Source organism: Anabrus simplex, chromosome 8 (genome assembly GCF_040414725.1).
Source record: "Anabrus simplex isolate iqAnaSimp1 chromosome 8, ASM4041472v1, whole genome shotgun sequence".
In the NCBI taxonomy this organism is placed as follows: Eukaryota; Metazoa; Arthropoda; class Insecta; order Orthoptera; family Tettigoniidae; genus Anabrus; species Anabrus simplex.
Window position 1 is genome coordinate 87,061,940 of NC_090272.1, and position 17,143 is coordinate 87,079,082.

Genomic DNA, 17,143 nt, shown 5'->3' on the forward strand with positions numbered 1-17,143 from the left:
GCTCGGCTGTTGAGGGATTTTTTTCCCTCCAGTGTCTCAAGACGAGGCCCAACATACTATATTATGTTCATTCTGGGTCATTGTAGGCTCTTTTCCTAGCCTTTGTGGGGGGGGGGGGGTCTTGACGGCTTCGCTTGCAACTTCACCTTCTTTTGATTACATTTTTACTGCTCATTCTTAATTCGTATCATCATGAGTTCGTCCATCACCTCTTAAAACATCTTTTCTCCAGTGAATACATATATTTGAACACTACCTGAAAAGAGAGAAAATGGAATGAAAATGACATGAAATAATGACATTAGTGCTCGAAAAAATACCCACGGGTATTAAATTATGTACAAGATACGTGGAGAAAATTTTGATGTGAGTGTTTTTGAAGAGAACCTCACTTGCTTCAAGTATGAAGTTTCTACACTTTTCGTAACGTGTTGTTTGAAAACCTATTCCGAATTCCAATTTCTGTAACCCTAGTGTTGTTAAGCGAAGTATAACTCCAGTTACACTCATTTCCATTTCTTTCTCTATTGCAGGTTCGGTGAATTCATTCTAGTTGGAAACATATTTCATTCCAAATTCTGCAAGTATTATTTTTAACAACACAGAAGTTCTTTTTTTAATTATGTTAATCTAAAATATGATACTGTCTGAAAGAAGTATTCCACTCCTATTTTTGCAATGCATGTTGAAAACCACCAGGATTTTGCATTTTTAAACATATTCCTTCATTAAATATGTAATTAAAGCTAAAATAATGAATAAATTTGGATCGCATTTTTAAGTCTTTTTTGCCGGTTATTAGGTTATTTCTTGGTATATCTTTAGGTCTTTTTATAGATCCTTTTCAGGCAATGTATAAGTCTTCATATTACGAGGCCTAGTTATAACTAAGGTTTTAAAAATGATGTGTGAATTGGAAGTGATACAATGGAAAATAATCTGTAAGTATGTCTTACGTTTGTATATAACAGAAGAGAAATACTGTACGTGCACTTTGGAAGAAAAATGATAACATATGATATTAGTGAAATAATAAAATAAGAATAACAACAAAATGTAAAGAAAATATCTCAAAATATAGATGTTTCTTCGTCCATGGCCTTTATTTAACTGATCTAGTACATTTGGTGATAAACCAACACAAGCACTACCCACTATCTTGACTGATTTTCTATCCTTACACCACGAAGGACAAACTTCTGCTGGCTGTAAACCATGGCTGTAAGACATAAGATGACACCTCAGCATAGAGGCGTGATGATACACCCCATTTCTACTGAAATCTCACGTTTCAAAAATTTGTTGGTTACATCCTTATTCCGTGGAGGTCTTCAACTAGGAGCCGGAATTTTTCTAGCGACGCAAGGGAGATTCTCACTTGAAAATAAACGTGACTCATTCCAATAGGAGTGAAATGAAACCATTTTATATGGTTTTTTTTAATAAATGATTACCATATTTCTGGGATATGGCATTTTTTTACAGTTTATAACCAAATTTTAAGGCCATTTAAAAGAAAAATCAAAGTTTTTGTCAAAAAGTTCATAATCCTTAAAACTATTTAAGTCACATTTTTCGGAAATATGTGACAATTCTTTTCCGCCTACGTATATTTCAAACCTGAACTGGTCCAACTGCAAATCTGTGAGGTAGCGTAGATTAAATAGGGGACACTAGGGTGCACAATTCTGCTTCCTTTAAAATATTACAACCATCTTTGACATCTACATTAAGTGTTCTTGAAGGAACCAGAAAAACCTACATAATTCTAGAATTTAAGAAAATTAACAAATCCCTACATAAAAATAGGCAAGGTGAAGGTACTGTCCTATGCTTTACATGTTAAGATAGAAAAGTATCTCTGTCGGCCAATGGATGTTTTAGAGTTACATGATGTTTTGAGATGTAGTAGCCTACCTTATAGTTGCCCCGGCGGCCAGTCGCCTTTAGCGGGGTGCGTACCCCAGCAGATGATCAGAAAAGATGCCACGCAGGCAACTTCGAACCCCTTTTTTATTGCGGCTGACCGGCCGCTGATTAGGCGCAGAGAAAACAGATACTGGGAACACTAAGGAGAGAAAATTAAGGGGGTGCCAACTCCTAGCCTTCACTGTTCTTGCTAAAAGGTTCAAAACAGAAAAGTGATACCTATAGGAAGGCTAAAGTAATAGTATCTTCAGAGAGTCCACCGTCTCGCCTCTAGATGACACTAATGCACTAATGATTAAAGAATTGCCTAACTGTAAGGAGGACAGGCTCATCTTCATGTTACAATAATATAACTTATTATGATTATGGAGTTTTACTGGAATGAAACTGACTGGAAAACCAGAGAACCTGGAGGAAACCGGTCTCGCCTCCGTTTTATCTACTCAAAACTGACACGGAGTCACCGAGACTTGAACCTAAGACACAGCGGTGAAAGGCCGACGTCCAGTATAACGTCTAACCCACAGAGGAACACCCCTCCATACTCTCCCATTTCTTGCCATGGTGACTTTATATGGCGTGTTGCACCGTGTAAGAAGATCAATAAACGTGTATCTGTTGAGTATTCAGAGTCCATTTATCTCCATTGTAATTTTGTCGAACGTTTCGATACGTCAGAATCGGCTGTTATCAGAATTGGCTGTTCAATTTGAGCATCGGGAGATGCTTGCTACGATACAAGTTACGTTAAGTTTGTGTAGCGAACGCGTGGTTTGCAGTTCATCTCCCCAGAAATACTTTTAAGTACTATTTCTTTGACTGTTTTTCGGATTTTAGTGCACTTATTTATCCTTGTATCATTATTTTATCTTTACAAACTTGGAAGTTTGCAGATTGTTATAAACTGAAAGAGATACAACAGATATTAAATTCATTTTTAATTTCATTTTTTATTTTAATTTAGTGAAGTGGTTGGCTTCGTACGATATTGGCCTAATGATAAAGACAAGGTATAGATATTAGTTTATTCATGGGATATATAAGCTACTAAGGCTGCTTCCTTTATACAAAGTACCGTGGGCAGTATCTTAACGGCTGACTGACGGCGATTAACTGGTAATTTTGCGAAGTGCTCTCTTCATCTCATATATACACTGCTGTTTTAAAAGTATTACTAATGTCTCTCCGCTTTATGAGAACATGAGTCTGCAGTAACGATTGTGGCGCCAGCTGTTTCATGCCTCTAAAATGTTATCTCACGCATATTTGTTATGAGCCCAGGATCCTATTTAAAGGGAATGTTCTGGAAGTTCAACTCTACTAAATCACAAATATATTCTTGTTCTTGGGATAAACCATACTGCTGTAACTCACTTCCATATAAATACGACCAAGGATTTCAATATTTTGTCCCTGTAAGTCTCTGTGAATTAACTAAGCCTCTACAATCCTCTATTTGCAATTAGCCCTGTGGTCTCATTTAGCTCCATACCAACTGTCTGTATATTATTAAAAACTGAGTCTAACCATCGTCACCTCGTTTTCCTCTGGTTCTCATACGTTATATGGTCGAGACCATTATTCTCCTAGATAACCTATCCTCGTCCATTTGCCTCATATGACCCTATCAACGAAGGCGGGTAATATAAGCAGATTCATCCATTGGGTTCATTCCTATCTTAGCTGTTACCTCCTCATTGTGAGTACCCTCCTGTCATTGTTCGTACCTCTCTATAGGCCTACCAGGAATTTAGCTCCTTAGAACGTATCATCACTACTATTTTCTAGGTCATCTTACAGCAATTTTGTTATTTGCGTTTTCACTAGTACATGCACCATAACCCACACGAACCTAATAAGAACATCTCAATTCTCACTTATTCCTGGAGCTTCTTAGGGCTTAAGCAGAAGTGTAAGGCTTGCAACTTATCACGATTCTTTATTTCAATCTTTGGGAAGAATATTGATACAGTGTAATCATGAAAAGCAACCAAAAAAGAATAGTACACATTTATTACGAAACAACATTTGAACCAAAGGCAGTTTAAATTGTTCCGTAAATGACCTTTGCGGAACGGCCTGTGATTCCCCTCAAATTTTATGGAGTTAGGGATGAGTTTTATTTATTTATTTATTTATTTATTTATTTATTTATTTAAACACATACCACTAACAGAGACATCCTCCATTTTAGGTGGATTTTATACAACTTAATGCTAATTTTGTGAATAAATAACCAAAAAGTAGTATTTAAAATAATTTAAAAATAACCGAAAAAAATAAGAGAATGAAAAACAAACATGATAAATAAGACAAATATAGGTAGCACGCCTGTTGTTCCACCAGCTTACATAGTATAAATATTAATGTTATTATGAAGTAATATATTGTTTTCGTCCCTCTCTGTCGTGTAGTTGTTAGTGTAATTAGCTGCCACCCCCGAAGACCCCGGGGGTTCGATTCCCGGCTCTGCCACGAAATTTGAAAAGTGGTTCGAGGGCTGGGACGGCGTCCACTCAGCCTCGGGAGATCAAGTGAGCAGAGGGAGGTTCGATTACCACCTCAACCATCCTCAAAGTCGTTTTCCGTGGTTTCCCACTTCTGCCCCAGGCAAATGCCGGGATGGTTCCTAACTTAAGGCCACGGTCGCCTCCTTCCCTCTTCCTTGTCTATCCCTTCCAACCTTCCCATCCCACCTCAAGGCCCCTCTTCAGCATAGTAAGCGAGATACTGGTCCTCCTTTCCAGTTGTATCCCAGACCCAAAGTCTCACGCTCCAGGACACTGTCCTTAAGGCGGTAGAGGTGGAACCCCTCGCTGAGTCCGAGGGAAAACTAACCTTGGAGGATAAACGGATTAAGAAAGAAAGAAAGAAAGAAAGAAAGAAAGAAAGAAAGAAAGAAAGAAAGAACACAATTTTTCTAAAATAACATTTTAACAAAATCTATTATACCCGTTTTTTATTTACACCGACTACAAAATAATGATGCAGTAATTGATTTTAGATCAGAGGATATAGTTATCTGTGTGAAACTACGGTTTCCACATGATGCATGAAGTCTCGACGAGTCATAGTAAAGTCAATTCTCTAATTACATTCAGCAATTTTGTTGAAAAGGAGACGCATTCTAACTACTGGAGAATCTTTGTGACTCACTATTTTAGAGTGCCCGCAATAAAACGTTTGTCTTGTCCATAAATTCGTAGCATGGAATTTCATTCTGTGATATAACAAATGATAACAACATGTTTTTATTTTGCAGTCCGGCTTCATAGCTAAATGGTCAGCGTGCTGGCCTTTGGTCACAGGGGTCCCGGGTTCGATTCCCGGCAGGGTCGAGAATTTTAACCATCACTGGTTAATTTCGCTGGTACGGGGGATGGGTATATGTTGTCTTCATCATCATTTTATGTTCATCATGAAACGCAGGTCGCCTATGGGTGTCAAATCAAAAACCTGCACCTGGCGAGCCGAACATGTACCCGGACACTCCCAGCACTAAAAGCCACAAGCCATTCATTCTTTTGCATTTTTTGCCGATTAGGAATGATTAGTCATCATTTCAACTTCCAAGAAGTTTTTACATCAATATATAGCATTTTGAAATCATTTTTAGAATCTGGCGGAAAGTATACTGCCAGTATCAATTTTGCATCACTGACATTTCTATGCAGAGTGCTTCTACGTGCCTTATTCCAAATCAATATTAAGGGTGACAACATCTTTTGAAACAGTATTTAGAATACCACCTCCCCTTTTATTTTTTCGGTCCCGCCGGAAATCATTGTATCTATTGCAAATTACTTCGTTATTGAAATCACTCTGAAGCCAAATGTCAGTTAACACCAAAATATCAAAATCAGTAGCAAGAAAACTCGTATATATTTCAGTAATTTTTTATTTAACCCTCTAATAATATATGAATAATCTATCCTTAATTTCGTTCATCAGAACATCTATACCATCAAACCCTTAACATCCCCTAACGTCCTCAAGATTTCAAACAACTTGTTAAATGAATTTAAACTTTCGTCATTATGTGGAGCAGTCGTTGAGCGGGGACAGGAGGCAGAACCAATCAAGTCGAGTCAAGCAGCAGCGGTGTGAACCTCGGGCTCACCCCACACCGCACCCCGTCGAATCATCGGAGAATGTCCAACGGCCGCCACTCCAGACAGACGACATTATCCTACCAAGTAGTACGCCGAATTCAACGCGCCAAGCCTCCTACTACTCGGAGTCAAGCTTCTGTGCCACCAACCGTAACAGAAGGGGAATTCTTCAACAAATATTCTTGTACAAATTCATAAACAGGGCTAGGATTTTCAGACATGTCGTCTTTTAATTGATTCACAACAGACATTGTTTACTTGTACAGAAATCCTGATGATAAGGGTTATAAATGTCATTCTGGTTGGTCCGTATTGAACTGAGATTACATATGATTTATTCAGGTAAAATCTTTTTCCACCTACTGCATTGAAAAAAAGCTTACTGTATTGAATAGGTGGAAAAATGTTCACCTGAATAAATCCTGATGATAATTCCCTCATTGCAGAAATGCAAATTTATTAGGTAATTTTTGTGATTTTATTGCCATTTTGTATTTTAGATCATTTTATAAAATTTTACGTCATTATTTGGTCATTTTTAGGAATTTATTAGAGTATTTTATACCTTTTGGTTCATTTTCTTGCATGTTTGAGGATTTTGAAGCATTTACGCGTGAGGTATTGGATTTTGTCGCAACTTTAATCGAGGATGAATACGGAGACTTGAGAATCTTCACAACGCCTTGTCAATCTGGGGACTAAAGAAACTTGTTCACCACTTACTTTTTGGAAATGTATACCTTCCAGGAGAGACAACTCCAGCTGGAGAAGTCTTCCTCGTGAACAGTCGAGATTTTCTTCTGAAGACATGAAGCAAAGTTCTCAGTGAAGCGCAAGGCAGGTTTTCTTTTCGGGCGACAACGGGACAGGAAAGGATTAAGAGTGGGAAGAAAGTGACCGTGTCCTTAATTAAAGAACAGCCTGATGTGAAAAGGGGAAACCATGAAAAACTATCTTCGGGACTGTTGATAGTGTGGTACGAATGATTTGTGGAATGAACTTCATTATGCGGTCTGTTAATAAAAAACATTTTGAGAAGAATGGTTATATTCTCAATTGCACATGTTCTCACTTTTAACGAACAGTACTACAGTGCCGATCTAACAGTCCAAAGTTCCAAATGTCTGCACTGCCGACAGTGGGGTTCGAATCCACCATCTCCCGGATGCAAGCTCACAGCTGAGCGCCCCTAAGCACACGGCCGGCTCGCCCGGTAGTACCGAGTGTAACAGCCTGCCTGAATATTGGCGAAAAGTAGCTGGGGAGTTAGATAACTTTATTCTTTAGCATACCATTCCTGTGGTACATAAATTTTCTGATTTGTTAAAGTTTTCGATCATTTTACTGGATTTTCCCGTCATTTTCATCATCATTATCTAAAGGCTTTGCCTTGTCGCTGACACCATTGATCTCTTCTCTCTGCGATCCTTTTCATCTCTCCATAACCTTGGCATCCCATCATCTCAACTACCTCTTCAATGATCTTCTTCCGTGGTTTCCCTTTGCCTTTCTTTCCCATCACCTTGCCTTCGAACAAGTTCTTTATAAAGTCATTATGCCGGAGAATGTGATCGAAAACTGACGCTTTTCTCCTTTTTATCGTTGTTATTAAATGTCTCTGGGTGTTTATTTCTCTAAGCACTGCTTCATTAGTTTTCTTCTCAGTCCAGCTAGTTCTTGTCATCTTCCTCCATAGCCACATTTCCACTGCCTCTAGTCGTTTCACGTCATTTTTTAAACATTTTTAGGTCATCAAAATTCTGGCCCTTCTCATAAAAAATGTGAGTGATGGCAGTGAGCTTCTTGCTAGAGTGAACCTTAAGGTGAACATTACTACTTAGCAACGTCCTAGTGCAAAAGGAAAGAGGATGACATTTCAACAACATCCGCCCCCTAATATAAGTCTTCCTCAAAAAGTGTTCGGATGCCGCTCAACGAAGTTGTTCTCACTGTGACTCTCTCAACCTGTATCGTCAGAGGACCTCAAGCAAACTGGTAGATGCTTAGCGCGCTGCAGTGCTTATTGTCGCTTGCCGCGCAAAATCGGATATAGACGATACCATCCTTTGTGAAATATATTTGTTTACAATTCCGTTCCAATGCCCTAGAAAGGAATGCCATTTACAAATGTCTGGATGTAAAAAAAGAAAACCTTATGGTAGATCTCTATACAACAGAATGTTCTCACTTCAGTGTTCTAACATCGCACCAATTCAGGCGACAATGGGACAGGAAAGGATTAGGAGTGGGAAGAAAGTGACCGTGACCTTAATTAAAGAACAGCCTGGTGAGGAAAGGGGGAACCACGAAAAAATATCTTCGGGACTGTTGATAGTGTGGTACGAATGATCTGTGGAATGAAATTCATTATGCGGTCTGTTAATAAAAAACATTTTGAGAAGAATGACTATGTTCTCAATTGCAGCAATTTCTTCCCAAAAACTTTTCCAAAGAAATACTGCAACGGAAGTTTTTATCACTACACTACAAGTGTTTCGTTTTTCTCGTGAAATAGTTACTTAATAGAGGTGTAGGCAATGAGAGAAAAGAGAGGCTTACCAACGAAGTCAGCCATGTTTACCGTCAGCAACTCACCTGTAACAGAGAAGAGACAGTTCTATTTAGTGTACTGAACTCAACAAACATCTAGGATCGTGAGATCGATAGAAAAACTACATTTGAAGCGCTAAGAACCAAGATAATCTAAGTACCAAATAGGCCTACCATGAATTTGATAAAAATGGCCTCAAGCATTATAGAATGCAAAGAAAATTTGACGGTGGTGAAATAATTTGAAAACTTATTTACAAGTCTTACTACGTCACAAAGGAATGAGGAGGGCAGTCTTCTTACTAATCGGTATATAAATAAAATTACATTGTTGTCTGTACACTTCAAAAATTGTCCACATACTTTGTTCTTTATAGATAGAGCCTTTGTTATCTGTGGCGAAGTTAGGGTTCCTGGCCCTTTCTTACACTTAACAACACACATATTATGAATTATTAATACTACGAAACTGATAAACTTAAAATACTAAGAACTACAAATAACACTAATGTTTAAGACAAAAATATGAATACACATTCACAAAGAAGAAATAAAGAAGGAAGAAAGGAACTGCCTACATAATACAGACTTGAAAAATACTAATTTCATTGCACAACTCAAAGAAACACAAAAGTAAAAATACTAGTAAGCTTAATAAAACTATTAAATGAAATTTAACTAATTGTATTCTTGCAATACTAGATCTAAATTAAATATTGTAATTACTACTAGCTATGTTTACTTATAATTTGTAAATACAGTACAGATGTTTTAATTTAATTAAATTATTGATATACACTATTAAATCAGTAAGTCATTCAGTCCGAAGAGCTTAATAAATCTACTTAGGATGAAAGGTGCAGAATGAAAAGTTACAGAACTAAACATAACTTGAATTATCGTATTAACCCAATATTTTACTTAGTTGTACGATAATCTCATAACATCATGTTCACACACAATCACTCATTTCACTCATACAGGTACTTTGCAGGAAGCACTTAACGAGGAACTGCTGGTAAGAGGTTTTAAATATACTTTTTGATGCAGCATCCTTGATGTCTTTGGGGAGACCATTCCACTATCCCAAGGCGGTGACACTGAATGATCGATGGTATGCGGTTGTTCGGTGGACGGATGTTTCTAGGAGAGACATTGAGCGAGTATCATGGAGATGTAAAGAACCAAGGTGACGAAAATTGCTGGAGAGACAAGCAGGGATGTCTTCCGAAAGCACCTGATACACAAGAGTATTTGAATGCAGTTTACGTCTGTCGTTTAGTCGTAGCCAAGATAACTGTTGATAGCAGGGAGAAACTCGAGCGTCATACCGTAAATCCATAGCATATCTAAGGCAAGCATTTTAAGTGCGTTGTAGTTTCAAGCTTAATTCATTTATTATATCCATAAAAATTATATCACAGTAGTCGAAAATGGGAAATAATAATGGCTGAACAAGTTGAATTTTTAGTGATCGAGGAAATAACATTCCTGAAACGTTTTAAGGGATGCAAGCCACAATGCACTTTTTTACAGATACTCATAACTTGCGCTGACCAGTTTAGAGTTTCCGTTATAATAACTCCAACGTTAGAAACTGATTCAAAATAAGATATAATAGTATTATTTAAAGTTATGCAAGGTTTGCAATTTAGTTTTAAACTGTGAAGATTCTTTGATGATGCACCGATCATAATAGCTTGCGTTTTATGGGGGTTTCATTTAAAGTTATTTTAAATTGCACAACCATTAATAAGCTCAAGGTCAGTATTTACATTACATATTGCTTGTTGTACATTGTTAGTTTTTTTGCTATTTTGCTTTACGTCGCACCGACACAGATAGGTCTTATGGCGACGATGGGACAGGAAAGGCCTAGGAATGGGAAGGAAGCGGCTGTGACCTTAATTAAGGTACAGCCCCAGCATTTGCCTGGTGTGAAAATGGGAAAACACGGAAAACCATTTTCAGGGCTGCCGACAGTGGGGTTCGAACCCACTATCACCCGGTACGAGGTCACAGCTGCACGTCCCTGACCGCACGGCCAACTCGCCCGGTCATTGTTAGTTCTAGTGTGGTAATACATTTGCAAATCATCGGCATAAGGATGATACTTGCAGTGCTTAACTGATATGGTGATATCATTTTTATATAAAGTGAACAGGAAAGGGCCCACGGCTGACCCTTGTGTGACACCAAGATTTATTGTTCGCCACGTTGATTTATTATTTTCAACCACGGATTAGGTATACAAAATTCCAAAGTGGATTTTTCTCGTCTGACTGTCTGAATATAAAGGAAAAAGCGACTTCACAGATTTTCTAGAAATAAGATATTATTACGTGTTCAAGCGACTGTCAGCCTTGTCACAGCCCCTTCGGTATTACCTGAAAGCGATGACTAAACCAGCTCGGGGAACCTCACAGTCCGTCCGAGAACATACCGCGGCCCTTCTTCTATTGTTCCCTTCATCTAGTTTCTCCACGCGATTTCTGGAAGAAACAACGGGAAAGTTCCATCTCCAGCCGAACTCTGAATGTTCTAGTGGCCCTTCATCGAGGTATAAATACAAGGCCACTGCAAGCTGTGGTTGTTATAGAGTCGGAGAGTCCAGTGAGTAGGCGGGCTGGAGACGACGTACGGAACGAAAGACTGTGTTCTTCCTGAGAGTACAGTGTGTTTGTGCATTACTGCGGACTGAGGATCACCGTGAGTCAGCGAGGGAAGCCGCTATCGTGAGTGTAAGTATAAATGGATCTGTGTTAATATTAGCTGTTGTGAGTATCGTCATGCTGTTTGCTGTTGAGCTATTTAGTTGTCCCATGCATGCGACTGTGTGAATTACTGGACTGTCTCTGGAGTCGAACCAAGAAGTAGTCATCGTGTGTTGTGTAGCCCGTAGCCCTGTGCTAAAATCCAGCGTTCTACATACAGCTGCTGTATGAGGTGCCTGGACTTGGGGAAGTGAAAGTAAGGATTAGACGTCCCCAGGTAATGGCAAGGGGCCAGACCGCCTACTGTGCCTTAAGGAAGAGAGAGACTTGTATAGTAAGTGTGACCATTCATAGCTGAATAGATTGGTGCGTGTAAATATATATATGTGTGTGTGTATGTGTGTGTGTGTACATTTACTGGGTCATCCTGAAATAAATTAGCGTAATGAAACTGACGGAGTTTTATTCGTAACCATATTTAATTTGAAGGATATCCGGAGAGCGCTTTAGGCTATATAGGCCTATTATTTGATTAGTACACAGTGACCTGACAATATTAAAGGGACCAAAATATCAAATTTCTCTGTTAATATCAGCAGCATCGAAAAAAATCTACATAGCAAAAGTTGGGTAAAATATAATTTTTTTATCTTTTAAGTTTTATGCTACCGGGCGAGTTGGCCGTGCGGTCAGGGGCGCGCGGCTGTGAGCTTGCATCCGGGAGATAGTGGGTTCGAATCCCGCTGTCGGCAGTCCTGAAGATGGTTTTTCGCGGTTTCCCATTTTCACACCATGCAAATGCTGGGGTTGTACCTTAATTAAGGCCCGGCCGCTTCCTTCCAACTCCTAGGCCTTTCCTATCCCATCGTCACCATAAGACCTATCTGTGTCGGTGCAACGTAAAGCCACTAGCAATAAAAAGTTTTATGCTTTTCTTTACCGTATGAGGAATAACAACCGGGATACTTGCGATTATTATACATTTAACGTAAGTTCAAATATCTATGAAGATATGAGTTTTTTCCAAAATACGTACAATGAGATAAGATAGAAAATATAATTTCCAATCCTTTCCGTTTGGTTTTTTTTTATTTTTATTTTTTTTTTTTTTATTTTTTTTTTTTTTTTTACCATTCGAGCTATAACAATGGATATATTAAAGGCCCCCAACGCGAGCATCGCTGATGGCGATATATTAAGTGGTCATAATAATAATCAACTAGTTGACAATGCTGATGGTGGTGGTTTAATAAGCTGTAAACCAGTAAGGTCATGAGCCACTATTGATCAAGAGGATAATGAAGACTGTCAAAATGAGAAGAAAAACGCGATCACTTAAAGAATGACGGAAAAGGGGACAGGAGGTTGGAAGCCTATACCTGCTCTTAATAACTCCGAGCCCGAAGGGAAAAATACCTAAAACTTATCAACAATAGCATTACCCTGATGGACTATTATTGTTGGTTGAGGTGTGCTACCATTCAGCTCCGCTAGATGGGATAACTGCTGCAATACAAACATTAACCCATCAACGACAGATATGACAGAAAGTACCTTATAAAACCGAATGTTGGTCTACTTGTCCGCCTTTCTTTCTTTCACGTAAAAACTACTTGAGCGATCGAGTTCCAATATGATAATAATGTTACTTGCTTTACGTTCTACTAACTACTTTTACAGTTTTCGGAGACGCCGAGTTGCCGGAATTTTGTCCCACAGGAGTTCGTTTACGTGCCAGTAACTCTACCGACACGAGGCTGGCGTACAGTTCAAATTTGGCAGGTTTACAGCTGGTACCTTCGGTTAACATAAAGGTTACCCATTATCACACTGTCTCTAAGGGCCCATGCAGCGGAAGAAACGTGAAGCAAGTCAGAGGAAATTGTACACCTGAGACCCTTAAAACTGAATACGCTGCCTAAACGGTTAATCCTATTAAAATGGGGCTACCAAGTGTCATTTGAATTCAATTAACTACAAAAAAAAGTTTAAACGCATTTTCTTTCTAACTTTAACAGTTTTCCAGAAAAGAGAATGCAAGTCTCTATTATGATGCATGCTTTCTGGAATGAAAACCAGAATGACGATAAACTGACAGCCATGCAAACAAAAAGGATCATAAGTGTATGATTTAGAAATAAGTTCCCATACACATTCTCATATGTTTCTTCTTCGTAACTGTAACGATCTGCCAAAAATGGCGCTTTTCTTCTTTACATGTTAAAAGGGGGTTCCGAGCATGAGACTGGGGGGCGCTCACATGTCCAGCACGGAGTATACTGTTCGCATCGAGCGCTGAAGCACTGCCCGGGAAAGCAGGAGCGAGCTACCATTGGTTGAAATTCATATCATACTGGAAATAATTTTCCAAGCTTGTGAAGACGCAGGTAAACGTTGGTGTATTCTTATAATAGACAAGTATAAGACAGAGCCTTTCAGACTGCTTTACGAGAAAGATCCACACACTAAGTTAAATGATCTATGGACAACTTGGAAGTAAAATGTACAGAATCTTCACGAACAATTCTTAATTTTAATAAAATTTCAAATTTCCTTTACGGAACCGTCATATTACTGTTGTCATTATAATTGGATAATCACCGGGCGAGTTGGCCGTGCGCGTAGAGGCGCGCGGCTGTGAGCTTGCATCCGGGAGATAGTAGGTTGGAATCCCACTATCGGCAGCCCTGAAAATGGTTTTCCGTGGTTTCCCATTTTCACACCAGGCAAATGCTGGGGCTGTACTTTAATTAAGGCCACGGCCGCTTCCTTCCAACTCCTAGGCCTTTCCTATCCCATCGTCGCCATAAGACCTATCTGTGTCGGTGCGACGTAAAGCCCCTAGCAAAAAAAAATGGATAATCAGTTAGCTACCACTCCGTTTCCGAAGATGCCAGTATTACATGGCTCTTGAGATCACTAAGATATCGTACCTCCACTGATCTACGTTAGACTTATCCTTCATATCGTTATGTCGTCATACTCAGTGGCGACGATTAGGTGGAGAGTGGGATCGAGGGGGGAAAACATTAATTTGTTATTCCATTTTAGCCGTCTGAAACTAGAAATTCGCCACTATTGGTCGCATGCCTTTGCTGCCGGGACATACTGTTTACAGTGCACTATGTCTTATGGTATAGGCTAGAGCAATTTTGTTACTTTCATTGATCTGTCTCAGTCTTATCCTTGGCTTTGACAATATGAACGTGACTGAGGTGTGAGCGTTGCTAGTAATGCCATTCCTTATGCAGCCAGTCCGTGCAATGATTGGTGTGGAAAGTGCTCATAGGGTCGGTTGGTACATGCATTCCAGAGGGGGTTTGCAGACTGATATGTAATAGGAACTTCTGACTCGGTGATGAAAGCAACGGGGAACTACATCACTCCTCAATTCCCTAGTACGCCTCCTCAGTGATGCTTAGGCCATCTATGACAGCTGATGGCGGATCTGTGGAGGATCCAACCAGCCTTAGGGCTGAGGATTGAACACTACGTACATACTACTGGTCACACACTACGTTCTCAAGCTCTTATGTCCCGCAGAACGCAACAAGAGCAGCATGACACGAAAACCAAGTTGAGTATACGAATGGACTGATAGCCCTGTGAAGGTATGTTAATTCTAGCATATCCTCTATGCGCTAGGTTTTGTGCGATATGGATATGAATTTGTAAATGAAGTACAGAACATACATTCTGCTCTGTAGATGGTACATTTGCCTGTAAAAGACAGGTTTTTTTTCTCTTATTCCCTTTGAAGTTGTGAATCATGTCTGAAGCTAAACTTGCATTCATATTTCATCCCACCATATATATTTATAATTTGCTTTACGTCGCACCGACACAGATACGTCTTATGGAGACTATAGGATAGGAAAGGACTAGGAGTGGGAAGGAAGCGACCGTAGCCTTAATTAAAGTACAGACCCACCATTTACCTAGTGTGAAAATGGGAAATCACGGAAAACCATCTTTAGGACTACCGACAATGGGGTTCGAACCCACTGTCTCTCGAATGCAAGCTGATAGCTACGTGATGCAAACCGCGCAGCCAATTGCCAGGTCATTCTAGCAGTGTTCTGTTAAATTATTTAATGGCAGTCACCATTGAAAGTTTCTTTAAATACATATTTCTTTTAAATTCCTGACTTGGTGATTCAGCAGATAGTGAACTAAGCGATCTCATTCATGAAAGACCTACTAAAGTTGCGCAGGAATGAAGACTGGTTTCGAAAATAAAGACAGGTTTCATCGAAAGTTTGGCCTGGATACTTACGAATCGTCATTGTGAAAGCTAACCGTACTGGAAACTGCCTTCATTTAGAGTTAGAAGGTATGCATGAGTCAGAGCAAACGAGTGTTACAGCTCAGTTACGCTTCTGTTGTAGACTACCTCATCCCCAGGTCAACCTTTATGTTCGCAATTGTTGATTTCAACTCATTTCTTTAGCAACAGTAAGAATCGTTCTTCCTTTTGAGCTATTGAAGTATACGGCAAACTAAAGAAAACCCCAGATCATGAAATGAAATGGCGTATGGCTTTTAGTGCCGGGAATGTCCGAGGACATGTTCAGGGTGAAATGATGATGAAGACGACACACACCCAGTAACAGTGCCAGCGAAATTAACCAATGATGGTTAAAATTTCCAACCCTGCCGGGTTGACCAAAGGCCAGCACGCTAACCATTTAGCCATGAATATTAGCAATACAGACTTACAGTTCAATCGTCTATACTAAAATTCTCAATTATTTACGCTCATTTAGAGTGAAATGTAACATTCATCATTTTAGTTTTTAAACCAGCACAAAAATACCCATACTCTTTGCACACCATCGTCGTCTTGCATAAAAAAAGACTGGCGAGAATTACCTATTGTGAAGTCAAGAATATTTACCACTGCAGCCTGCTTGCGATTCCGTGAAAAATGTGTCTCACTGGATAGTAAAAGGAAAGATCATGACTTCAGTCACTCGTAACTTCTAATAAAGTGGGTGACTAATATGCAACGTTGAGTATTAATTTCATTTTGAAAATCTGCACTACTATGCCTAGTCTACAGTATGGTAAGGCCGTTGGAACTCCTGCATTTCATTTAAAAAAAAAATTGTTTCACGTCGCACCGACATAGATAGGTCTTACGGCGACGATAGGCTAGGAGTGGGAAGGAAGTGGTCGTAGCCTTAATTAAGGTACAGCCCAAGCATTTGCCTGGAGTGAAAATGGTAAACTACGGGAAACCATATTCAGGGATACCGACAGTGGGGTTCGAACCCACTGTCTCCCGGATGCAAGCTCACAGCTGCGCGCTCCTAACCGCACGGCCAACTCGCCCGGTCCTGCATTTCTTTTACTATCTATGGCCACATTGGGTTACATATGCAATTGGCTGTATTTTGTGATCATTGACGGTTTAGCTGATGACTGTTTTCAGTTATAATTACGAATATTCTTATAACAGAAGCACCATAGGCTATTGTTTGCTACGTGTATGTTCTATACATAGAAAGAGTGCCACAACACACCTCAATTACCTTGCCCCAAGAAAATGTAAAACGTCATTAACATTCCCCGATTAAACGATAATACGTTCAGTGGCGAAGGAACGAATCGGAGGACTCCTGGCGAAAGTCAAATGCACTACCCACTAGGCAATACATGCTACTGGATTTAGTGTTAGCACTGTAAAATTTCGAAAATGAAAAATGCACATTTGCACATTCGTTAATTGAATATGGTGCTGACTATTGTTACAGATTTTTTTTTTTTTTTTTTTTTTTTTTGCAAGTTGCTTTACGTCGCACCGACACAAAAAATAGGTCTTATGGCGACGATGGG

The 17,143-nt window shown here is 39.4% G+C and overlaps 1 protein-coding gene across 3 annotated transcripts in view; it reads right to left on the minus strand.

The window, feature by feature from the left end:
* LOC136878816 (phosphatidylcholine:ceramide cholinephosphotransferase 2) overlaps positions 1-17,143 on the minus strand; it is a 724,489-nt gene that overhangs the window by 502,942 nt on the left and 204,404 nt on the right. For all 3 annotated transcript variants that reach the window (XM_067152320.2, XM_067152315.2, XM_067152316.2), the window contains one exon: positions 8,601-8,636. The gene's annotated coding sequence lies outside the window, so the exon portion shown is untranslated. The remainder of the gene's footprint in view (positions 1-8,600; positions 8,637-17,143) is intronic.